The sequence below is a fragment of the Etheostoma spectabile genome, chromosome 8 (genome assembly GCF_008692095.1).
Source record: "Etheostoma spectabile isolate EspeVRDwgs_2016 chromosome 8, UIUC_Espe_1.0, whole genome shotgun sequence".
Classification (NCBI taxonomy): Eukaryota; Metazoa; Chordata; class Actinopteri; order Perciformes; family Percidae; genus Etheostoma; species Etheostoma spectabile.
In genome coordinates this window covers 21,609,580-21,636,615 of record NC_045740.1, presented here as the reverse complement: position 1 = coordinate 21,636,615, position 27,036 = coordinate 21,609,580, and the positions used below count along the sequence as shown (strand labels likewise).

Here is a 27,036-nt window from a genome sequence, read left to right as displayed (position 1 = left end):
ACCCAAAGGCCGGGGGAAGAAACTCTTAAATTTTTGTCCTTTTTTTTACCATAGGTTTTTTGGGGGGTAGTAATTTAGGGGGCTGTGGGTTCCGGGGGGAAGCGGGTTTCCTTCCAATCAAGGTTGGGGGTTCGATCCCCCCCCCGGGTCTTTTTTCGGTGGTTTTGGGGGAAGACACAGAACCCCCGTTTACCCCCGTGCTGCGGCCCTTGGGAAATTGAATTGGGGGGTGGTTTTTTTATGGCAAGTGGGGGGGCGTTTGGGACCTTGTCCCCCCCGGGCGCATGGTAAAGAAAAGTTTTGTGAATGGTGAATGTTTCCCTTGTGTAAAAGCGCTTTGATAGTTTGTTTAAACGGAAAAGCGCTAATAATACAGGGACATTTACTCAAAATAATAAAACCTTTATTTATTGCCTTTTAATTTTTCCCGGGGTTTGAATAAGAAAAAGTTTTATCCCCCAGAAATTAAAAAATTGGGGCCTCCATGGGTTTATATCTTTTATTATGACAAAAGGGAAAAAGTTCCCCCTTTTTCAAAAAAGGTTTTTATTTGGAAAACCAAATTAAAACACACATGTTTTTCCGAAAAAAAAATTTTTTTAAACGGTGGGCTGCTTTCCCATCCCCCCGTCGCCTCCCCCCACCCCCCTTTTCCCCCTACCCCCCCCCCCCCGGCCCCTTTCTTGGGAAACCCCCTTTTCCACGGTTCCACCACCTTGGAAATCCTGCCTTTCGGAAAAGGGCCCGGGGTTTACAACCCAAGGAAGAATTATGCCACCATTCAAAAAGGGTTTTGGGGGGGGAATAGAGAAGAGGGAGGGGGGGGGGGAAAGGTGCAAAAAACACCCCGGCATTGGGGCCCACTGTTTGGCCTTTCATGTCCGTGATTGGGAATGGGAAAGGCAATGGATGACAAAAGTTCGAAAACCCCATGAATAAACCTTTTTAAAACATGTAGTGGGAGGGACTACAAGGGAAATGCTAACATTCAATAGGTCCCCTTGGGCCCGCTGGGTTGCTTTTCGGGCGGGGGGGGCCCCTTTCCCCCACAAAGGGGAAAAACCCTTCCCCCCCCTGTTTGGGAAAACCCCCGCCTTTCTTTAAAACCGTGGCCCAGGGGTAAAGCGCGAAAAGCTTGGTTTGCCCGCTTCCCGGGGGGGGGAACCCGGGGGTTTTTCCCGGAGATTAAATTGGGCCCATTGGAAAGGTTTTTTAAATTTTAAAAATGGAGGACCTTATTCCCCCTGCCTTTTTGGGCCTTTTTGGCCCGTTCCTTTGGGCCGAAACTTTCCGGTCCCACCGGCTGTGGGGGGCCCAAAAATTTTCAGATAAAACTTTTAAACTTTGCCCTTTTAGCCCCTGGCATGCACTTAAATAAAGGGGGGCCGGCTTCCTTTAAATTACGTTTCTCCAAAAGGACCCGCCGATAAAACCCAAATTGGTTTCCTTTTAGCGGGTGTGTTGCCTTTAGTTTTTAAAATCTGTTTAGAAACGCAACAGGGTGGTGGCGGTCCCCCCGTCTTTTGGAAAGCTTTTTGAATTTTCTCTTCCCCCCTCCTTTGCCCCCGTAACCCCAGGGCCCATGTCCCGGCTGCTCCGGTTTTTGCAAGGAACGGCTACCAAACAAATCCGGGGTCAGGCCCCCCGTGCCAACACCAGGGGGGGGGGTTTGCACAGTACAACCAAAAACCTGTTTTCATGGTGCCGGGGTCCCCACCTTCCTAAAACCCCAACCCCCGGCCCCCCCACGTCCAAAAAACTAATTTTAACGCCACACCCAAAAAAGGGATTTAAATAAAAATCCCCACACATCGAGCAGGGGGAAAATCGGGGAGAGGGGCCGACCCAACTAACTGCTAGGGTGAATCGGTTTGGGACTAAACTAAAATACGGTAGGGGTTTGCTAAACCAAATGTTCCCCGCTGTTATTTTTAAAAAAAGTCCCCTAAAAAAATAGGAAGGGGATGTGGGTTTCTTAGGCAGAAAATGCTATAAACAAAAAGTTTTAACGGGCCCGGTTTGGGGGCCCCTTAAAAGCAAAACTACAAAATGAACTGGTATTTCCCCTGGGGGCAGAGCTACCAACAAGCAAAACCCACCCACAGGGGGCACAGGATCCCTCTTGGGGGTAGGCCCCGGGGCCTTTAAAATTTCCCCCTTTGCAAATTCAATGCGCCCTTTTTCACCTACGTTTAATATTTTTCAAAAACAGGGGAAAACCGGGCCCAAAAAAAGTGTCAGAAAAACCCTTTCCCTGCATTTGGGTTCTTTTCCCAGGATTGGAAATTAAATGCCCCTTCCCTTTACTACATCCCCGGGGGTTTTAAAAAACCCCTAAAGCTCTAAGCTTTTCCCAAAAAGCGCACGTGTTCTGACGGGGAACCCGGGAAAAAAGGGTCACGTTTCTCCCGTTTTAGTTCTCTTTCATTGGCTTTTCCCGTAAAATTTTTTAATAGAATTTTAAAACCTTCTTTTTTCACATACAAAGCTCTTCATGGTCAGCCTTTCCCTCTTATCTTAAAGAGCTATATAAAAATTTCCCAAAAACCGGGGAAGGGAACCCCCGCCTTTCCCCGAATTTTTTGTTTTTGGGTTTTCCCCGGTCCCCCTAAAAGTAGAACTGGCCCCAAACGGTTTAGCTATCAGGCCCCTCTCCTTTTGGCCCCGGTTCCAAATTTTGGGGCCGGGAGGGAAAACCCCCCGCTTTTCCCCATTTAAGAGTTTTTGGCCGTTAAACTTTCCCTTTTTTGATAAAGGGGGGGGGCTTTAGTTAGGGGGATAAATCGAATATTGGTTTGGGAGTAGTGTTATTCACTGTTTTCAGATTTAAACTATCATATAAACTAAAGGGGGGCTTGGGATACAGCCCGACCGGTTTTTTTTGGGGGTTTCCCGGCCCACCCCGGCTGGGGTTCTCTTTAAACCCTCGTCTCTCTTGGGGGTTTTTGTAATTAGGTTTTTTGGGCCCCTTGGGGCTTTTTTGATCCCCTAGTTAGGCATAAATCGAAAAATTGTTAGGGAGTGTATTTTGTCCAATTTTTCAGATTTATCTTTTCATATATCAAAAATATAAAACTAAAAAGGGGGGGCTTGGCCTCCAAACCCCCCATTTCCTTTTTGGGGGGAGTTCTGGCCCGGCCCCCGGGGTGGGCTCTTTTACCTCCGGCTCTTTGGTTTTTTTGTAAAAGTTTTTAAAACACTGGGGCTTAATTTTTTATACCCTGACCCTCTCCTCCTCTACTTTCCATCTTTTCATTTTGTGCATCCGGGCCCAAAAGGGTTTTTTACAAACCCAGCTCTGGGGAGCATTTCCCCGGGGTCCTTTTTTCCTTTTTTCCCCCGATTTTTCCCCCCGGGTCCCAAAAGGCTCCGGAAAAAGGGAGCAGCTATGCCATGTCCCGTACAAGGCGTTTTGTGCCATGTTCAAAATGGGGTACACCCGCGGTGGGCCCCGGGTCCCTCCTGCTCCTTTCCCGCTACTTTCCCTGTGCCTTTAATTTCCCACAGCGTTGCAAAGCCCTGGACTCCACAAAACTTCTTAAAAAATACTAATTTTTTTCTATTTTGGTTTTTTTGGGGCCCCTCTTCATTTTAACCCCAACCCCGGGCCCTTTAGCCCCCGGGGGGCCAACCCCAAACCTTCCCCGGGGGTTCCCCGGGTTTTTGCCCCCAAAAGGAATTTTTTTCCCCCCACGTCGCGCTGTGCTTGCTCTGGAGGAAACTAGAAATGTTTGGGTCCTTGTAATTCTGGGGGGTGTGGTCATCCCCGTAAAGTGGCTAGATAACCTCTTTTTTTGAATTTAAAAATAAATAAAAATTTTTGAAAAAGAAAGTGGGTTTATTTTTTAAATAAATTGTGGCAGTTTAAACACTTGAAATAGAAGCATTTTGTTTTTAAAAAATGTTCCCCCTTTTTACTGTTTTGATAGAAGTAGGACCATAACCCCCCCGGGACTTGGGCAGGGGGAAAATTTATTTACCCTGCAATATGGGGAAAAAAAAAAAAGCAAAACGGTTTAAGTCCAGCAAAAATTTAGCTTCGGAAAAGTCCCTAACATGGAAACAAATAGCTAACATGGTTTTTTTTTTTGGGGGGGTTGGGGGGGGAGGGGCCAAGGGGTTTTGCCCCGGGTTGGGAAAAATGGTACGTATGGAGGAAAAACCTTTTATCCAAAATGCCATTTAATTTTTTAAAAGGGGAAATTTTTAAAGTATTAAAAAAAAAACTCCTAGCCTACAGGGGCATAAGGTAAAAAAAAATTTTAAAGGGAAAACAGAAAAAGACCCAAAACAAAATTTTGAGTTTGGGTTTAATAACTTTTGGGGGCCAAAATCCTTGGGAGTTTCCTTACAGGGTTTGTCGGGGGGGCCCCCAGGGAAAATTTTCCGGGTTCATGTATTTTTGTATTTTTTAAAGCTTTCTTTGTGTTGGAAATTTTTAAAATCTGGGGGGGGTTTATGCAAAACTTTTTGGGAACTGCTTTTTCAGGGGGCGCATGGTTTTTTGAGACAGTTTGGGTTAAAAATATCTTCCAGTCGATTTTTCACTTGCACTTCTATTTTGGGGTTTCCCTCCCTGGGGGTGCGCAAGTTTAAAAAAATAAAAAAAACCAAAACACGTTTTTTTACCCATTTCCCGGAAAGCTGTGGGGGAGTTTCCCCCAAAACCCCCCTTCCCCTCCGAAAGTGGACGGTTTTTGGGAAAGGGGAGAAAAGGAATTTTTCCCTTTAAATGTAGGTATTTTCCAATGTTTTTTCTTTTTTTATGAGACAAAAATTTGAGGATATGAGGGGCTTTTTTTCCTTTTAAATTTTATAAATAGCTGGGTTTGTTTTGAGGGTTTCTAACCCTGATTTTGGCAAACACTTTTTGGGGAGGGATTTTGGGGAATGGTTATTTCCCCGTAAAAGATATAGACCAAATTTTTTTTTTCTGCTATTTTTAAAATTACATTTTGGGGGACCTTAAAACCCCTTACCCTTTAACCCCTTTATTTTTAAAAACCCGTCAAAAATTTAAATTTTTAAAATTTTAAACCCTTTGGGGGCAACTACAAATCAAAAAGGGGATTGCCTTTTTATCTTAACCCCCCAGGTTCAACATTTTTAAAATTTCTGAAAAGCAATTCTCTTGCAAATGCAATATTGTAAGTTATGGGCAAATTTTTGGGTTTTGGGGCCGTGTTTGAAAAGAGTGAAAAAACAACAGCCCGACCGACCCACCCATCTAAACACAGATAATGAAAAAAGAGTGCGTGATTTTTATTTTGCGACGGGCATGAGCGTTTGGGGGAAAGCATTATCCCCCCTTTCAACAATGTTTTTCGCCGGGGGCTGGGATAAATGAACTGAATGGTCAGAGTGCTTTATCTTCAAATTTCGGTAAACAAAATATGCCGGCCCGAAACTTTTTCCATTTTTACTCAATTTTCATCTTTTTTTAAGAACTTCAAGAGGGATTGGGGGGACGTGAAGAGATGGGAGACCTCCTTAAATGAAAACAATTTAAAAACTTTTTAAAATGGAAATTCTTTTGACCAAAATTATTTTATCGGACTGCCGCTGCTAAAAAGTGATCCAATAAAACATGCCTGTTTTTCAAGCAAAGTAGCTTCATGGGTTTTCCCCCCTAGATTTGGGCATTCAAAAATAAAATTTTAAAATATTTAATATATTAAAATTTATACAGTCCCCCCAAAGTCTTGTCCCTTATCATCTTGTGAAAAACCGGCCCCTTAAACCCGACTTTTAATTTCCATTGGTTTTAAAAAAATACTCCTATGAAAAACTAAACCCCCCCCAATGATTTTCAAAGCACTGAAAAAAATTAAATTTCCTAAAAAAAAGATTTATCATTTAAAAAAGACGAAGGTTTCCCCTTTTTTTTGGGAAGGCAAAGGTTTTTTTTCGCCTATACAGAAATTGAAAAAAATTTACTACCAAACTAAAATACCGCAAAATTTAAAAGGGGGCTGTGAATTCAAAAATTTTTTACTTGTATGACTTTTCCCTGGCTTGAAGGACTGATTCCATGCGGGTTTTGGGAAGGATCTACAAAGTATTTATTAAGTCCCCAGGAATCAGTTGGGGTCAAAAAAAAAAACCCCTTTCCCCCTTTCCTGTTCCTTTTCATTTTGTCCCACCTTTAATTTTTTTCGGAAAATAAACCCCTTTTAAAAAAATTTAGGCCAAAACCCAATAAAACCAATGCAATTTTTAAATTTAAAGGGGGTTTTTTTATTAAAGGGGAAAAAAAAACCCCAAAAAATCATGGCCCTTTTGAAAAAATGATGGCCCCCCAAACCTAATAACTGGGTTTGGGGCCCCCCTTACACCCAACTCAACCCCCGTTTTTCGATAACCCTGCAATGAGGGTTTTTCACCCCCCGGAGGAATTTTGGGCCCACTCATCTTTGGGAGAAAATTCCCCAATTTTAGTTACCTTTAAAAAGAGATGTGGCATGTTTGGGCCGGGGCTAACCCCGTGACGGCCTGGACCACACCGGGGCCGGATCTGAAAAACCTCCCCGGCTTTTTAACCCCAAACAGGAAAAACCCTCAATTTATATATAAACCCGGGAACTTTCCGCTTCGCACCCTTTTTCCCCCCTGAAACGGACCAAAAATCCCGTCGGAACCCCGCCAGTCAGAGACGATGCCAAATAAAGCGCCGTAAAAACGATTTTTAAAAAAGCTGTGATCGCGCCTTCTCCCAGAAAGCCCCGGGATGGATTCTAGGGCCAAAACTACCGATTTGGGGATTTAAAATATTTTAAACCAAATTCCCAAAATTTGCACGTACTTTAAAGAGGATTTTCGATCTTTTGCGTTGGGGTTTAGACCCTTTTTGGGGGGGGGACCGCAAAAGCTATCAATGGGTATGCAGGAACAGCTTATTGGGTTAAAAGGGGACATTTAAAATGAAGGAAACTCTTTAAACTCCCGCCCTCTTTTTTGTCCTTTTTGGCTTTATTTATTCAGAATAAAGCGGGCCCCTGTTTCATCGCCTTTAAGATTCTCCTTCCTTTCGCGTCAACACATTTGTTTGAGGCAGGATTCTCAAAATCTTTCACTCAAAAAAAATACCGGCAACCCCAATAGTCTGGGTAGAGCCGGGTGCCCATGTACCAAAGGGTTGCTCCTCGCCTTCTCCCGGGCCCCCCCTTCCCCTCTCCCCCTTTTTTCCCCCATCACTTCACTCTTTTCTAAAAAAGGGGGAAAAAAAAAACCCAAAAAAAACTTTAAAAAAAAAAAAAAAAATTTAAATTTTCCGGAATCGTGCCCCAAAACGAGGTTTAAATTTTAGGCTATGTTTTACCCCACATTGATCCAAAAATTGAAGATCTTTGCAAGGCAAAGCAGGCTCAGGTCTCACATTAATATCACCAACCTGCAAGCTTCTTTAAAAAATACAGATGATGCCTACTATTAGACCTAGTGATATAACAATAATAAAGCATAAATTAATATCAGAGGTCTGGTGCCAATTCCCAAATTAGCAATAGCCTAGTAATGATATAGGCCTACTGATGATGATGATGATGATGATGATAATAATAATGATAATAATAATAACATAATAACAACAATAAAGCATGTAACCTCATATAAATATATAGCAATAGCCTAGTATGATGATAGGCCTAATACTACTCATATATAATACTAATAATACTAATAATAATACTACTACTAATAATATAATATCTGCAAGCTCACATTAGAAGTCTGGTACTACTGCCATTATAAAAATAGCCTAGTAATGATAATAGGCATACCTACCGCTACTGATGTTGATATATATTAATAATAATAATGTGGCCTAAAAATAATAGCCTATCTATCTATCTGGTGTGTGGGGCGTTGGGCACTAGGGCCCCAACTACAATGAACCAGCTTTGGGGGGGCCCAGCTTGCAAAAGGTTGAGAACCCCTGGTTTAAATTGGTTTGATGTTCCGAAACACTGAAGTGTGACACACATGCAAAGGAACAGGAAATGAGGAAGGGGGCAAACACTTTTTCACACCACTGTAGCTAGGAAAGCAGTCTTGCATGCCTCCCAGAGTTCATCAATATTCTTTGGTTTGGTCTTCCATGCTTCCTCTTTCATCCTACCCCACATATGCTCAATGATGTTCATGTCTGGTGACTGGGCCGGCTAATCCTGGAGCATCTTGATCTTCTTCGCCTTGAGGAACTTTGAAGTGGAGATGGAAGTATGTGATGGAGCACCATCCTGCTGGAGAATTTGGCCTCTTTTATGGTTGGGAATATAAGATGTAGCTAAGATTTCTTGGTATTTGAGACTATTGATGTTGCCTTCCACCCTGCAGATCTCTCGCACACCCCATACTGGATGTTACCCCAGACCATGATTTTTCCGCCACCAAACTTCACTGTTTTCTGGGTGAATCTTGGATCCATGTGGGCTCCAGTAGGTCTCCTGCAATATTTGCGGCAACTGTGGTGTAATTCAACAGAAGATTCATATGAAAAATCCACTTTCTTCCACTTCTCCAGCGTCCATCCTTTTAGCAGGCTGTGGGCCTGGCAAATCCCCCAGTTTTTAAATTGTCTTTTGTTTAGGGGGGTTTGGGCAGATTCGCAGGGAGGCCTTTTGGGGGACGAACCAAAAATTTTGGGTTGCGCAGGGACTTCGGGGCCCCGGGTCTGGGGGACTCTGCTGCTTTGGAAAATGGACGGCCTTGGGGATTTTTGACCAAAAAAAGTCCTCTCGGCGTTGCTTGCGGGTCTGCTGCCTGGGTTGTCAAAACATCTCCAGGGTCTTAAATGTTTTTTTAACCTCTGTCTGACGGAGACACATTGAGGTGTCTGCCACATCGCATGGCGTCTTCACCCTTGATAACAAAATTTTAGTAAAGGGTCTGTGTCGGGGGTTTTTTTTTTTAACCCCCTATTCTTTGCAAAATTGACTCAATGGTTTACCAAGTTTTTTAAAAAATTTTTGACGTTTTTTTTTGCACGAAACATTATTAAAAAAGCTTTTGGGTTAAATGACCATTTTTGAAAATAATCTTGTTTTAGAAAATATTTAGCGGCATTCGGTCATTTTAAAAAAGCCAAACTTTTGTCAGGACTGTATATATATATAAATTATATAATTATTCGGCTCTGTCAAATTGTAACCGGGCTACCTGATGTTTCCCTGCCCCGGGAAAAAAGGGGGAAAAAAAAAAATAAAATAAAAGTAAAAGGTAAATTTTTTGGGTAAAGCCTTTTTTTTTGTTGATATTAAGGGAGGGATTTTGATAAGACAAATGGAGCCCGATTCCATGATATCTAGAAGTAGAAGGTCCACCACAACCTCACCCAGGGTTTGAAGAACAGAGGACTCTCCCAGATGTCATTTCACATTCCCGCATGCAACTAAATTTTATGGGCCTTTTTTGAGTGGCTGCATGCAGATTAAAAATTCCCTTCCCCGGAAAACCTTTTATAAAAGTTAGCTCCAGCCCTCTAATAAATCTATTACTGAGCTGAACACTGTATAATGGCTTCATTTGGTGCTTTGGCTCAATGAGGTGTTGCATATCAAAGTGTTAGCTTCTGAAATAGAGCGGCAGCTGACATCACACAGCAAGGAGGGGGATCTGTGCAAATTGAAGGCCTGTACGATGTCATCTCCTCCCTAGAGAAGAAGATGAGGAGCCATACAATCATGTCTTGATAAAATCCTCTGCCTGATAAAAATGGTGAGCATTCATGTGCAGCTGTGTAAATAGACATTGACCATTATAACTACATCTCTAATAGAATTTGAAGAGTAAAGGTAGTTAGTTGATCTAATCAAATCAAAACTGATTCATTAGGGTTTCCTTTTGGAATGCGTGGATGTTTTAAAACAAAGCACAGAAGAATGAGTGTTTCAGTTTGGAAGAGGGGGATGTGCAACATTTTCATCTGGAGCATCCTGGTCAAATGGACAGTGTTGATACCATCCGCCGCACCACAGGGAGGCAGCCTGGCTTCCCCTTTGACCGACCTGATTTGATTTAGTCAAATGTGTTTGCCCCCGCCGAGACCAGGCCAGCTGCTCATCTCTCCCCTGTTCATCATGTTTGAGTCAGAAAAAAAGATAAGGGGAAAAAGAATGTGGGAGACAAGCGTGAGAATAAAGGGATCATGCCTGGCATCTTGGTGTGTGTCTGCAAATAGGCACGGTGTAACTTTCTCAGTCTCTTCCCTCCCACTCATTCTCGATCACTTTGTTTTCTCTGTCTCTTTCCTCTGCTGGTGCCAAATCCCTGGGCAGTTTGGCTGGAATATCAATGAATCAGTCTCTATTAAGCTCTTTTATATAGGGAGCTGTAAGTGAAGCGAAACCACAGCGCTTGATGAGACTGATGTGGGTGAGCAGCAATGCCTCTGGTAAGGCACTGGCCTCTCTGGTGGAGATCAGCATGAGCTACTCTGGAGAGTTAGAGCTCAGACTTCATTTATTATGATGCAATAATTAAGAGGAGCAAATTCTCAGCATGATTCAGAGTTTTATTCATAGGGTGCAACAGCCAAAGGAAAATGGATGTGTTAAGGGAAAATGGAGGTTGTCTCCAGGTGGGGATAAAGAAAGGAAGTGAGAGAAGGAAAGAAAGAAAGACAGAGGTAGAAGGAGGTTGTTGGGAGGCGGGGCAGGAGTCAGTGGAGTCCAGTCGTGCTTTACAACACAGCCTGTGGGACTGGAACACCTCTGTGCAGCATCACATCCCATTTCACACTAAATTCTTCTCACCAAGTCATTTGAACTTCCTGGGGCTGCCATTATTGAAGCAGAATGCACCGTTTTATGTAAAGTCACTCGAGATTAAAAATAAAAAAGGGCATGTAGTAACGCAACTTGGCATCAGAAAACGATTAAAGCCCAAAAGGGCTTATTATAACAAAAATCAAATGACTTTTTGTCATGATATAGGCCTACACAATTTTTGGTTGTTTTGCCACGGTCATGTGCTCCTCAGAAAGTCCTATTTCCCCAGTTGGGAAGTGGTTTTTTGAACTTCGGTGTGCTCATGTCACGAGCTTTAAAGCTAGTGCAGAGTTTCTGCTTCCCTCATGACAACAAAACTGTTGCCGCGTCCACATGATACAAGCCTTACAAGATCGCACACATGCACCCTCCCCTCCTCCACGCAGTTGCTAGTAGCCAAGGAGGACATAGTGGATTAAAAAAACATGGACTTTTTAGAAAAGGTATTTATCTTCACCTTAGCTTCTGCGTGGGAAAGTCACCGGAGGACACAGTCTTCTGAACATAGACATACTGAGAAATACAAAGAGTTGTTTGGAGCTGAGAAATACTGTTAGACATATACTGTTATTGTATTTATAACATAATGTCTTTCATATTTCCAAATTAAATAGGCTACTACATAGCCTACAGTAATAAGGTAACACCGACTTAATAAGGTAACACAGACAAACAACACAAAAGTTAGAGTTAAATATAGCCTACTTTGTCTATATCCTTGACGTTCCACTTATGGGATTGTTCCAGTGCTGCAGGCCGGATGCATGTATTTTTTCAAGTGGATTTTCCCAGTTGGAAACATTTCTTTTCCGATTATTTTTACATCACATGAATGCAGCATTATGTTCCTGGATATAACAATATTTTACTCAAAATATTATTAGGCTACTTTATTCTCATAATATTGTCCTTTTTTCTAAAACTAAAATTATTTTATTATAACATGATTTAGTAAAGGGAAATGTAATTATTTACAAAAGATGGCTAAAAATGTCCTTATTTGATTTGTGCATTATTTTATAGTAGCCTACTGTCTATGTGACATCTGACCACAATCTTTCCATCTGGCAACATTTATCCAACGCACCCTTTGTCCAGTCAGCGGACAGTTCTTTTTTGCTTTGCTGTGCCACTGTTTTGCTGCTAGTAGCCTTTCACTAATGTGAACTTGCAGCCTGTACATAGTCTGAAAATATCGCATCTGTACGGGTTTGTGGAGGAATAAAAGTGTTTGTTTTCGCCTGTTCCTGTTTTGGTGGCCTTTTGTGATGGCACCCGTCGGCGGCCAAAGGTGCACTTCAAGCCGGAAGAGAAGCTCTCTTCTCACGGTGTCGGCAACTTGGGTAAAGCCGACTTTTCCCGTTGGAAATGCCAAGCAACTCTGCTTCACTTCAACAAAGTAAGTAAAGTATGCCGCTTGTTCAAACATGCCGTTGAAAGACCTGGCTAGCCACAGTTGTACTTAGCAATGCAAGCTAACAAAGCTAACGTTGTGAGAGCAACCTCTGCTGGAGCTGCTCTTCCACATATCTGGGCTGGTGCCTGGTGGTCATGTCTAAATGGCATCTGTTGATTTGCTAGTTTTTGCTCATATGCTGCAGCTGTCTACCCACGGGCAGTATTTGCATTGGTATTTATTGTTAATGCATTACGTAGTGGCTGAGCTTGTTTTATTTTTGTGTGGTTCACATGCTAAAGAACCACCAAAATGCTAGTGTCCATGGTCTGAGGAACATGTTGCTGTTTTAATGTATACTTTAATAATCCCACAAGGGGAAATAACAATTTGCACTCGGTTGTGATTACACACAGGCCTGAATTACACACACACACACACACACACACACACACACACACACACACACACACACAGTACAGGTACTGAGCGTGTGTATATATAGGTCTATATATGCATTAAAAGGATGAGATGAAGCCAATATGGTAGTGGACCTTTTTCACAGCAGACATTTTGACTTGACATAGTAGGAAAAGCACAGCTGGAATTGATAACCTAGATAACAATGGCTCAATTCCATCAAAAGTCCCAGTAAGCTGTTTCAGTGAGTCAGCATGCACAATACCAGGGCGTCTCCTAAGTGGAATGCAGCCATCATTAATGGTTTTAAATACACCTGTGCTTTTCTTACAATGACATGTCAACATGTCTGCCATGAAAAAGGTCTTTTGCCTTTGTGAGGCACATCCAAGGCCATGTCTGTCACTCCCCGATGTACGTTGAGTGCAGATTTGAGTCACGCATGTGTCACTTTGTGATGAGGGAAGATGTGAGTTGCGCATGCGTCACTTTGTGAAAAGTAGCATACAAGCTAACTAGAGTCTTCTGTAATGTCAATACAGAAAAAACTGACCTACTTAACCAAGTTCTTACTGCTGGCTACAAGTTAGCAATCAAACATAACACAGCCTGTAGCTAATGGCGTTTTGAGGTAACGTTAGCAATCAAACAATCCATAGATAGCTACAACGTTTCTGAAATGATTCCCATTTTTTTTTTTTTGTAATGACAAAAGTTCATTATTTCATGGATTTCACAAATTTCTGTATGACATGTTTGACCATGCGCAACCCACATCACCACTCGACTTACATCGGGGAGTGACAGCGTCCATCATTCCCCACTGAACTTTCTGACCGTTTTTAGGGGGTCATCCGGGTACTTCCAGTGCACTGCCTTTTTTGCGTTATCTACATCATATACTTAAAACTAAGTGTTTGAAGTGTGCAAGTAGGTGGTTTGAAAAACAGCCACAGGCTTCACACAAGCAATATCTCACAGGCTGTCAGCCTGGAGGGTTAAGTGCCTAAGGTATTATTAGACAAAGCTCAAGCACATTTAAGGAATGTGTTTATTAATCTGCATAAGACTCACTCTATGGGGATTCAAAGCTCCTCATATGGCCTCTAAATCTATGGGCGCAATGAGGGTGGGTGGTTGGAGGATCACAGATTTATCGATTGGCTGCTGTAGAGATGCACCTTCCCATATAAGCAGTTATATCATTGAGAGCCATTAATCACCCTGACAGAAACAAATTGCAGCCAGGCATCCTTTACTTACAACTGAGAAAGGAAAAAAAATTGTGCAGATGGGCGTCTGAGGAGGGGACTATTTTATACGCTAACATTCAAATAGTAATGTGCAGTGAGGGCAGCCATGCCCAAGGTTGCTCTACTGTTCTGTATCTTAAATGGATTTATCAGCTCCCTTTCATTTTAGCATGCTTCAAACCTAATCTGCCCCCCTTCTTTCCCCCCTGCTGCTGTCAGCTGTTTTGTTGATGAGCTCCAACTAATTTAAAAAAATAAAAATGTGTCATTATTCTGGGAAAACATCCTGACAACATTACTTTGCAACTTCTTTCAGACATGTTAGTCAAAACTTTTGGGCATATTTATTCATTGGATTGCTCAGCAAAATCTTTGTCAGTATTGCTGAAAACCTCAAATTTTCCCCCTCTCTGTAGAACACACAACTGATGATTTGTGAAGTTTTGACAGCAGCACATGTGCTCTTGATTTGTGCTGCTTTCACAGTCATAGAAACGGTATTGATTTTTATGTTGAACGTTATATTGATTAGAGTGGGCGGTATCCAAAATTTTGAAACGGTCAAACCTCCTCTCTATTTTATCAAAGTAAATGGTATTACCGGGACTAATTAAAAATGATGACGTAAGTCTCACACGGCATCATCAAACTGTTGGCTTGTGTACACTGTTCAGAAACAGAATACCAAACACTAATACTGAAACCCCTCTCCCTTCTCATTAGGTGGGATCCCCAAATGCTGTCAAACTGCAGAAGTCGTGTTCTTCTTCAAGACCAGGTCACTTGGTGCACGACTTGCCATCCAGCCTGGCTGAACACACAAACCGGACGGCAGCTAGGAGCTAGTAGCTAGTAGCTAGCAGCTACAAGCTAGCAGCCACCGGTAGGTGAATTTAAACAATGTCTGAGTTGAAGACGCATCTTGTTGTCACATAAGGGCCCTGTTCATGTTGCACAGACATTTTAATTGCATTTTATGTCTGTTAAGAGGCTCAAAGGCTCTCAAAAAAAGCTCAGTGGAAGCTCATAAACATTGTTGCAGCTACTCTGTGTTGCCTGCACTGATTCTGTTTTTTTTCATTCAAAAGTTCACGCATATTCATTACGAACTAGATCAATGTAAAAATTGCCGGTATTCTCCTTAATGGCGATATTGAAACTGATACCGTTGCTATTTATAAGACCCCGCGGTATCCCGTATTATTGGCCAACCCTAGTAAACACAGAGATTGGAAGATATGTCAGGAATCAACAAATTGGTGTAAAGTCAACATATCTATGAACACAACTCCCCCTGGAGCTTTTCTGTGATCAATTATTTATGTACTGAAGAGAGCCAAGAAACTATATTTAAAGATCGACTTTCAGGATTTCTTTTTTTTTTTTTTATCTTTAAAGGAAATATGTGTATTGAGTATTTATGTTGATGCTTGTGAGGAATGTCAAATGAGAGAAACAACGTGGCTCATCAAAGAGAAGGAAGAGTTCAAACGTATAAGGAGAAAATCCTCAGAGTTGTTGGGATGTGAGCTTAATGTGTTACCATGCTGACAGAGCACGTTGGATGTGTGTGCTCCAGCTCCTGAACTCATCTACTGCCTCCTGTCATTCAGACACTGCTGTTGGAACACAATAATGTACAGTAAGGCGATCCTGGCGTGGCACGGGTAGGTAATCAAGGATCTTTGTAACCCAATTAGAGCAACCTTGCAACCAATGGAAATTAATTAAAAGTGCCGATGCAGCACTTGGCCAGGTGTGCATGGAATGGATAACACATTGCAGAAGAATCTATCTATCTATCTATCTATCTATCTATCTATCTATCTATCTATCTATCTATCTATCTATCTATCTATCTATCTATCTCTCTATCTATCTCATTTGTTTAGGCTTTCTGTTGGAATTTTTCCATGAGGTTAACTACTTTCATGACAAAGATTTAATAGCTCAGCTCATTTTTGGCTTGTCCACTCAACACATCTGCCGGCCTAGATGTTTAGATCCGTACAAAGTATATCAATTATATGGGATGAACGATTAATTGCATTTGCAATATTTTAAGATTTTAACCACAAGGCTGCAGTCAGGCTGCTTTATTCTCTACCACTCTGGTCATGTGACACCTGAGAGTAAAGCATCTGCACCGCATCAGGTATTAACCTGCCTTGCTAACGTTGCTACCTCACGGGGCAACACCACTACCTTGTATCACCACTTTAAAAACGGCACAAAGCCATGTACGATAGTTCCATGGTTAAAGTACCAAACACCACTGTCTCAAGTAAGTGAAATAGCACCCGACAGGAATCACTGACCGAAATGTTTGAAAGCGTAACTCCACATGAGCGTACTTAATAATGGAACATGGAAATGACTCAAGTTTATCACGAAAGATATGATGTACCTCACAACGGTGACCCAAGCCTGGGCTCCTGGCTGTGATATAAGGATAAGCGGTACAAAATGCCCTCCCTCACATCTTTTAGCCAGTTTGCCTTACCAGCTCCACAAAAAATGTTAAAGTACGCAACAGAGCTGAAAACTGACAGTTGAAGTAATCGCTATGCCTGGCATGCCAAATAATTGTGCACATATGAATTTAAAGACTGTCCGGAAAGGACACTGCTTACATGTCTCGCATGCGGCCCCATGATCAAAAAGAAATTTGCTTTCATCAGTCGCGAAGTCGTGCGCATTCTCCCTTGGCCAATCAATGTGTCTTTTACCAAATTTCAACCTGTTCACTACAGTGCTTTTTCAGCAGTGGACTTGCGGGGGTGGGGGGGGGGTAGTTTTTGCTTCACAAAGCCTTCTTCTAAACATAACGGTACTCACAGGTAACTTTAAGTCATCTTTGATTTTCCTGGAGCTGATCATTTGTTGAGCCTTTGCCATTTTGGCTATTCTTCGAGCCCTTCAAATGGTAGTTGACCATTTTTTTTCCCACGTCGTTCAGGCTTTAGATGCCATTTCAAAGCATTTGAAATCATTTTGGCTGGGCAGCCTATAATTTTCTGCACTTCTTTATGTTTTCCCCTCTCCAATCAACTTTTTAATCGAAGTCCGCTGTTCCTCAGAGCAATGTCTGGAACGACCCATGTTGCTGAGTATTTCAGTGTGAAATGCACTATAACCAGCATGCACAACATTTGCTTCCTTCCTTAAATATGGGCCATAATGGACACCTTTTTCTTCACAGAATCAATCACCTCACTAATTGAACACAACACTGCTATTATTTTGAACATGGCCCTTTCAATTACAGATTCAATTACACCGAATGAGCAGCATGCATGTCATGACTGTTGGTTTTTTATGACTCTACAACACTTACTAGTAAATTATTTTTCATGGAGAAAGATCACTTCTACCAAAAACATATGATTTATAAGGTTAGTGATGTTGGATTGCTATTTTTTCGAACACAACTGTAAATGTTCTTGGATACACAGTTTGTTGCTAGTGTGTTACATGCAGGCTCTGCATGCACAGAAAACCACCATTCACAATCATTGTAAATCAATTAATCAAACAAAAGAAGGCACCGCTAGTCAACCAAAACCTGAAATTTAGAGCATGCATGCATTATTAATATCCTTGACTTGAGCCTTGATTGATAGTATTATATGAATATGGTGTCATGCTAGTCAACCAGCTTATTTCTACCTAATTTCCCTCTCCAAAATCACTTCAGAAGAGCAGTCACAGCGCAAATTGCTTTTGTGTTAGTAAAGCAAGTTTAAGAAAGACTGGTTCCCAGTAGAAAAGTTCCTTTTTCATTTCTATTTTTCATGTAGATATACTCCCCTACGAAATCACATCAGAATAAGAATGGTTTATTTGCAAATAGAGCGATTCATGTCATCTTGTAAAAATGTTTTTTTTTTTTTTTTTTAATATTGCAGGAAAACAAAATATCCAAATGTCATTTTTTTCCAATATCGTGCAGCCCTACTTTGGTTTGTGTCCTGATGCCTGCTAAACTAAAGCAATTGTAGTAGCCTTAGCTGTACATACTGCTCATTAGCAAATATAAGCATGCTAACGCAGTAAACTAGGATGGTGATCATTGTAAACCTTGTAAACATCAGCATGCAAGTATTGTCTTTGTTAGCATTAAACTCAAAGCATCACAGTGTCCAAGTACAGCCTCATGGAGCCGCCACCGTAGCTGTAGACCCTTAGACCTGTTCAGCTGTCACAGGACTATGTTCCACTCACTATGTCTCGGTTACTACCTTGTATATTATTCATGTTAAAAATGTACATTTTCAAATTCTTAAACTCTTCAGTATTGGCATAACAACCCAGTATCAGTCAGGCTCAAGGCAACATCAGAATATATAATATAATATTATTTTTCTGCTTTATTTTACAAAGCCAACCAGTATTCTTTAAATGCCCACAGCACTTCAAAATTCATTAATTCATGCATTTCAGTGCCTTAGATTTTTTTTATTAATGGGAAAAATTATATTTTATATAGATTTCATAAATCTAATACCCTGGCATAAATTATTAGATTTACATTTAATGAAAATGTATTTGTGCTGCATGAGGGCATTTATAAACACAATTAGAGACATTATCCCTGATTAGAGGCCAGCTGACTCACCAGAATTCTACTGGCTTTAAAATATGGCACATTTGTCCACGAGGACATTGACATCCATTACAGAAAATTATGAGCCAGTAGGGAGTCTGGTTTTTGAAGGACGCTAGCTCCTGGCTCCTTGTTTCCTCCACATAAGACCCCACATTTGCATTTCTATCCCATTTAAATAATTGCATTTCCTTACACTCACAGTGAAGTTTGTTTTTATTTGATAGCTGTAGATTAGCCTCATTTGAAAGATAATTATTCCCTTCGGTTAGGTATCTCATTTGGGCTCTCTGCTGTGATAAGATTTGTTTAAGGGCCTTTTTTCTGGGACCCTAATGTACAGCTCTTTCATCCTCTTTCATTTTTTCCTTTCTTTCTCTTTTCCTGGAGTGTGGTAGTTGCCGATCTCCGGCAGAAAGTGAGACGAGAACAATGAAGAAAATAAGAAAGGGGAAAAAAAAAAAAGATAGGCAGAGGTGGTGTCAGCATAGACACACACAGCACTGACACTCAGAGGACAGAGTGAATAATTGAAACAGCCTAGAAAAGAAAAGGTGTCTGTTTTTGATGGTTGGGCTGTCAGCATACAGTGAAGTAGGGACATGATGCCAAGCAACTTTACAAGCTGTTGAGGGGTCCCTCTTCAATGAGATGGTAATAACCAGTTCTCCTAAGCCCTGCTCGCAAACGCTACGTGAGCAAGATAGTTTAGAGGAGAATGTCTTTTGTTCCCGGGGCTTTATTAAACTACACAAGGCTCTGTCACCATGATGTGCCTGTGATTAAAGGATGCACAACACCAGCACCTCAACTTCTGACAGTTTCTTACAGCTAACCAGGGAGAGGTACAGTACGTGCTGTGTACAGTATATTTACAGTGGTACAATAACAACCCGGAATACTGAATCGAAAAGCACTCTGGTAAACAGCATCTAGTGGTTTCAGGGTGTTGGCAGCAACACTGAATCTACAGAATAGCCACATAGTCAAGTGCAAACGTGATTGTATGACCATTATATTTCATATTTTCATATTCATATACATTTTATTTTGATATAAAAAATCTAATTAGGTCTTTAGCTTTTGTGCAAAGAGTTCTGTATTAGTTTAAAAATATATATGTGCTATTTACAAATCTCCTTTATTTCTATAACATAGAAATGTACTTTGATCCCAATTATTAGGGCTGCATGATTATGGCCAAAATGATAATCCCGATTTGTCTGATCAATATTGTGATCACGATTACTTATCACGATTATTTGATTTTAACCAAAACATATTTTATTGTCACATAGGCTATTTATAACTGCTTTTACATCTATATTATGCTACATTCTTCTTATTTTAAAGTTGTATGTTGTATAGACATACAGCTGCAATACATGTAAAAAAAAAAATTAGCTATCTAAAATAAATAGCCTGGGATTTTTTATTTTATTTTAATGTATCTCTGAGAAAGCTCCTTCACTTGTTTTCAACAATAACGGATTAAAAGAGCTAGGGAGAGAGAGGGAGTGCGATGGACGTACTCACAGAAAGACGGCAGATTCATTATGAATGGGTCCAGCACGGGTCGAATGGCGGGGCAGTGAAGTTACACACGTTGTGAGTATGAAATGTCTGTATCGTCACTGCGCTGCATTTATATGAACTATAATATTCTGGCCATGGGTCACATTTCTGGCCCAGGTCGAGCAGGCTCCGTCTCACACGCTATTACTCTACAAACTGAAGTTAGTTGCATTCAATAACTTCTTCTGTGTTCTTTGCCGTGGCCGCTGCGATAGCGGATAGTTTACAAGCGGAAATACAGGTTTGCCTCTCCTGCTTAACAATATACACAGCTGTTTTAGTAACAATTAAAACTGTAGACAAATATCAGAGGTGTGGACCGGCGCTGTGTAGCGGGGCTGCGCGGAGGGTAAGAGGAGAGAGTAGAGGAGAGATCCAACACAGGCACGGCTTTACAGGAGAAATGGGTCATGTAACGCAAAATTAAACCATGTCAGAATCAGAATTAGCTTTATTTGCCTGGTATGAAGACACATACGAGGAACTTGACTTAGGTTGGAGTAAGCCTCCGGGCTTATGTATCCATATAAACAACATTGCAGCGGATGCAAGGACATTAGGTGCACTGGTGCGACCTAGAGGGAAAATATTACTTGTGCCCTAGAGTCCTGTGAGCTAACAGACACTAACTAGCACCAACTAGCACTGCTCACTGCTGTTGTCTGAAAAACAACACAGACGGGACAAAATGTTGCGTTTACTGGTAAACCTTGAGACCGATGTATGACCGACTGCTATCTGTTGAATTTTCCTCACGTTACTCTGTCCTCTCTGACTGTCTTAATCTAGAAACTAAGATACGCGGGGCAAGGAACAACTCTGATTGGCTCATGATCAGACAGTGGTTAACAGAGAGGTATATTGGCTTTGCACAAAAACCCGAAAACGTTGAACTATGAAATGACGCATTTAAAAAAATCGCTCGATCATGCAAATTTGATCGTGGGAATACAAAATGGTGATCGGGATTATGATTTGATTAATTTTGCAGCCTTACCAAGTATAGACTATATAGAAAGCAGCAGGAGAATTTGCAGTATTAAGCAAGAGGAATGTAGGAGTGCCACCACTAAAGGAGTGACTCACCCATTGTCGCTTTGAAATGGATGAAAGGGATGCAACAATTATACATTTAGTTGATATTAGCGCTGTAAAACGATTACAATATTTAATTGTGTTTAATCTCATTAATGTCATAGTTAACTCGCAATTATTCACAATTAATCACACGTTTTTATCTCTTCTAAATGTCCCTTGATTTCTTGCTCTCCCATTGTTTTTTCTTATTTTAATGCTCTTATCAACATGGAAAAGTGGATCGGCTTGCTTTGTGCAAATGTTTTTTTTTTTACTGAAACAACATTCTGTTCATTTGTAGTGTTACATTTCAAATGTAAGATTCTCACTTGGAGCAGTTATTCACACTTGGAGCAAATAATCTCTCACACAATGTAACACCATCAATAAAAGTGTGAAAAAATACTTTGAGGAGGAGGGGGCGGATAATTCGCATCAGCTGTGTGCTTGGCCATCAAGTGGTATTTCAGACTGGACGTGCTACGATGATAGTTCAGTTCACGATGACAAAACACACAGATCACTTTGGTCTTGTCAACGGAACATTTGGCAACTTCTAAAATGTGAACTTTCCATTCAGAAACTTATTGGCATCCATTTTGGCGTTTCACGCTCGCCGTCCACTCAAAATGTAACGTTTCTACTCTTTGGCCGGCTCACAAGCCCAAACAAGTGTGTGTGGCGTGCCTGTTGTTTTGTTTCCGGTCTAGCTAGATCCGGTGTGATGTTGTAGTTTTTCTATCGTTACTAGTTGTTGCGACAGCATGTGGAAAAACTACAAAGTTTGCTAGGCCAAAAATAACCTTAGTCTTGCAATAAATATTGGCGCCGTTAAAATGGGTTGGTGTTAATGCCATTAATAACGCGTTTAACTGACAGCACTTGTTGGTATTATAGTCTGAAAAATAGCCACGTTTTCACAATTGTTATGCATTAATTAATTTCACTGCTAATTAGAGATGCACTGATTACAATTTTTATGCCGATTTCCAATTTTCATTGAGTTTGACCAGTTAATATCAATTTTAGCCGATTCCGATTAGATGTTTTCTTCCCAATTCACAGCACACACAAATATTTCTATCTTTTCTTTAATAGAAAATTTTATATTTTGCATAGAACATTTTTTGAATAATCGATCACTATAAAATAAAACTATATAAATTACTCCTGGTGTGGGAAATTCCCACACATCTAAAGTGCAATGTTATGGAAGAACCATTTCCTTCTTTTCACAACTAAAAAAAAAAGAAAAAAAAAAAAGTATATATTTAGCAAACTAAACTTCTGTAGGCCTTTTTTATGAAAAGATGTAATGGGAATAAAATAAAATATAAATACAAATAAAATATAGCCTTGCAGCATAAAGATATTTATCAAAACACACACACAGGCCTGTTTTAATGTCAACAGTAATCTGACCTGAAAACAGCATGTAGAGGAATTTTTTTGGCAAGTTTGCTTTATTTATCACTATGCATAAATATGAACAATACCGTTGCTGCCACCAGGCTTATCTGCTAACGTAAGCTACCGCCGGGTTACCTCGGAACAATCCAGCAAATAAACGGTACCCTAGGTGCGTTACCTGAAACGGAAGATTTAACGTCACTTCTCATTTTACACACAGTTTAGCAACAAAACAAAATGCTTAGGGAAGATTACTACGTTTTTAATGTTGGTTTTAGCGGTATCTATCGCCACTAACCTGGAAAGCGTTTTAAACAGTAAAGTTAATACAGTTTGTCGGAGGAATACAGCGTCTCCTTATTTACTATTTTATAATTTTTTTTTTCCTAATACAACATCTCCTACAGCAGCCAGCGGGGCGCCAGAGGCAGAGGGACCCGCAGCGTTCGCTAACATTAGCTTTTTGTCTTATCTGGGGTCTGATAAACACTAACTTCATCAAAGTCAGTGTGTCCGACACTATTTTGCGATAAACTGTAGCTGTTATATTTCAGGGGACCCGCGTGAGTGCGGTTTTCATGTTCCAGTTTTTCCTCCTCAGAGGGGAGAGTGAGATAGTGGCTGCCTGAGATCAGTAGAGTAGATGGCTCTGCGGAGTGTATAATTACGACTTTATGACATTTCATAAACGGCTGATGGCGCGGCAGTGTGCCGCTGCTACATGCATATAGCAGAAACCCTGCTTGTGCACGTGTGGTGTTGATATTGCGCATTGTAAATCATGCGCCGCCTGACTGAATTTGACCAGCATTAAAAAAATAAAATGCCAGGCTGACATGGCCGATGACGTGAAAATTGGCCGGTCAACCGGTGCATCTCTACTGCTAATGTATGAAATTACATGACCTCGACATTTCAATATTATTTATTGCTGCCTTTTTATGATCAATCATCAACCTTTTAATTTAAATTCATCTAAGAAGGTCAGACCAGAGGTGAATTAGCCACACCACAAACAAAGGCCAATTTAGGTCATTAGGAAGAAGATGGCCCTTTTTGGGCTAGAAGAGGCCCTGCTAACTGGCGTTTCTAAAAGTTGGCGGCGATGCTAGACAAAATGCACCTGTCACAGGGAGATGCGCAGCATGCTTATGTATCATAGGGGATGAAGAGGAGTAAATAACTAACGTGAAGTGGTAATGTCAGTCTCATGATTATTTGCAGAGTTTTTCCTCGTATGAACGTAACGGTATCATCAGTACACTCACTGTAAATGCATACATCTGCTCCTGACTGTAACGGTACCGCTAACTTTTAACAGGCTGACGTTAGCTAACGATAACAGGCTAACAAACACTTAACAAAATTTTTAATAAACAAAGTTGCAGCTGTCCAGAGGTCTGGGGCTGGCTCTGCTTTATGTTTCTCTGGTGTTTGCTAACTTTATGTAACGTAAAAAAATTACAGCAGTAAGTTTCACCACGTGTCTGTTGTCAAGGAGGTTTAATAAGAACTGCACACACTGCTACACATAACCTTTAGTTAGTTAACACCGGGGGTGTAGCAAAGCCTTTACGATTAATTAACCGTGACGTTTTAAAACGTGGTTAATAGGGAAATCGGTTAACCGCTGCATCCCTACTTTAAAACGGGTTTGATGGATACAGCTGTAAGTTCTTAGAGAAAAGCTTTTTCCATCTCCTTTGGGGTGGCTGTTGCTCAGTGGTAAAGCGATTGCCTGTCAATCGGAAGGTTGGTGGTTTGATCCCTGGCCCTGCAGTCCCATGTCGAAGTGTCCTTGGGCAAGACACTGAACCCTGAGTTGCCCCGATGCTGCCCCGAGAGACTTTGCAAACTAAAGCGCCGTAAAGACGAGTTTTACAACGCTGTGATCGACGTCTTCACGAGAAAGCGTCGGATGGATTTTATGTACAAATCTACCGATTGGTGAGTAAGAAACTATTTTGGGCTTAGTTAGTGTGATTGAACTAATGCTGCTAGCCATCTGCCTTCATATTCAGTTGAGCAGTGTGTGTTTTCATTGTTGCTGACTGGGACTGACAAACATAATTGGTCGCTGTGCAATAATTAGAACAAAGATGGATTCATAACTTGCATTCTGATGCTGGACATTGACGTGTGTGTGTTGTGTGTGTGTGTGTGTGTGTGTGTGTGTGTGTGTGTGTGTGTGTGTGTGTGTGTGTGTGTGTTGTGTGTGTGTGTGTGTGTGTGTGTGTGTGTGTGTGTGGAGAGTGTGTGAGAGTGTGTGTGTGTGAGAGTGTCTGAGTGAGTGAGTGAGAGAGAGAGAGAAAATATGTCACCCAGAGTATTTGTCTGAAATCTTAACTTTGCGGGAACACACTGTCGTTGCGGTCTTCAAATCAGCTGGTTTTAGAAGTCCTAAGGTCCAGGTATAAACGGTGGGGGGGTCAGGCTTTTGCGGTTGGTCCCCCGAGAGTCTGGAACAAGTTACCTCCTGATATTCGGACTGTTACAGATGTGGCTCTTTTTAGGTCCAAACTCAAGACATATCTGTTGAATCAGGCTTTTAATCCGTAGCTGTGGTGGGACAGTTTCATTCTTCTGTTTCTTTGAGACCTTTTCTGATTTTACTGTTTCTATGTTCTCTCTTTCTATTGGATTATGTCATTATACTCATTCTGTTAAGCACCGTAGCCTGCTGGTTGCTGTAAAGTGTTATATAATTACATTAGATTGATTTTGATTGATAGATTAATTGGAAATGTCTTGCTATCGACCGCACGTGTGTGCCGCGCTTGTGCGTAACATTTTGATTATTAGCCTAAACAATAAATTAGGTAATCTGGCTTTCATAACTCAGTGCCTACCCTCTTACTGACATCACCGCACGTCACTGCATGTACGGCAGCCTCGGCCACAGTGTGTGAATGGTTCCTGTACTATGTAAAAGTGCTTTGAGTAGAAAAGCGCTATTTAAAAACGGTCCATTTACATTCTTTTGAGACAAAGGTTCATTCAGGTCCATATATATATATATATATATATATATATATATATATATATATATATATATATATATATATGTATATATGTGTGTATATGTATATATACACACAACACAGTATTTTTTGATTCCGTAGTTTGCATAGTGTCAAACGACCTTGGACAATTAAATCATCTAAGATTCATGCAAAAGACTTTAGGATGCCTTTACTGCGGCTATTACAGGGCTTTTGGTGCTCAGTTGGTAGAAAAGTCTTGTTCCTGTTGTACTTACTGCACTGATATACTCGTTAGATAGGAAAGAACATGGAGCCCTAAGGAAACAGACCCAGAATAAAGTGAATCAGTGTTGCGTCTATCCATAATGAGATATACATATTCTGTATATGCAAGCCCAATCCTGGCTTCCATTATTCATGATATTCCAAACAACCCCCTGCTTAAAATTTCTGCTCGCAGTCCTATCTATTACCGTCTTTGTCTCGAGTCACATCACGTTGTGGTTTGCTGTTGGTGGTTGGAGTAGAGGAACTACTGCTACCTCCAGATAGTATAATAATGTTTGCATGACTAAGCCATAGAAATGTTTGCACGACTAGTAGTCAGAGGTCATTTTGCGCTTATGAATTCAGGAGTGCCTAATCGGCTGAAGGGAAGGAAGAAGTTCTCTCAGCATGGCACCACATTAGCCTTATGATATTCAAACATTAACATCTACCTTAAAAGTTCTCCTTTGCTTTTTTTTCAAGACCCTTTTAAGCAATTTAGCCTTTTAATCATCGACATTGCTGTGCAAAATGATGAATCCCCATGTGCAGATCAAGCTGAGCAAGAGAACATATTGTCTGCAGTTTGAAAACAAATGATGGAGAGTGTTTGAATCATTCTATTATTAGTACTAATTTAGGTAATTTTAACAGCTTGCTGTTGTCCACAGGTTACACCTTTTTGTTTTCACAGAAGTACATCATAGCATCATCTAGCTGACAGTAATTCGCTCAAAGTGTACACAAGCCAGACATTCATTTTGGCCCACTTTCTTACTTTTCATTGAAAATTTAGATTCATATATTGTGTATATACTATTGTTCTCCTTTCTGTAATCATCACCTCACATTGAGATGTTTGCATAATAAGTAGGCTACTTTGTGGATGGAAATATACACATAGCAAGACCACTACAATACAAACTGTATAATGCCACACAATACAAGAGCAATTGACTAAATATTACCTTTTGTGAAGCTTACACTCAGTTGCCAGATTATTAGGTACACCTAGCTAAGGCCTGCAAGAAATTGTAACTTCATTAAGGTCACTGTTTTGGTTTTGTCTATGAAATGTATTATAATTGATTGAAAAAAATGAGTCATACGCACAAAGTGCCCAACAAGCCAACAAGGGTTTACAAGCCACGAAAACTTGCAGTCGTCAAACATTTCATTTGATTTAATTTCATTACAAAACTGCAGGTTATATTACTGCTCAGTCTTAAACAAAACAAATTTATCTATCTATCTATTGCATGAGTGTCCTAGTTGTGTGTCC

At 40.8% G+C, this 27,036-nt stretch overlaps 2 long non-coding RNA genes across 2 annotated transcripts; one reads left to right on the top strand and one right to left on the bottom strand.

Moving 5' to 3' along the window:
• The first annotated feature begins 110 nt into the window (after positions 1-110).
• On the top strand, positions 111-13,265 carry LOC116694123 (uncharacterized). Its single transcript, XR_004333075.1, has 3 exons — positions 111-122; positions 11,790-11,798; positions 13,198-13,265. It is a non-coding gene; the product is annotated as an uncharacterized LOC116694123 (long non-coding RNA).
• On the bottom strand, positions 11,802-23,307 carry LOC116694122 (uncharacterized). Its single transcript, XR_004333074.1, has 3 exons — positions 22,998-23,307; positions 21,638-21,646; positions 11,802-11,811 (listed from the first exon to the last, which is right to left on the bottom strand). It is a non-coding gene; the product is annotated as an uncharacterized LOC116694122 (long non-coding RNA).
• Between the last annotated feature and the right edge of the window lie 3,729 nt (positions 23,308-27,036).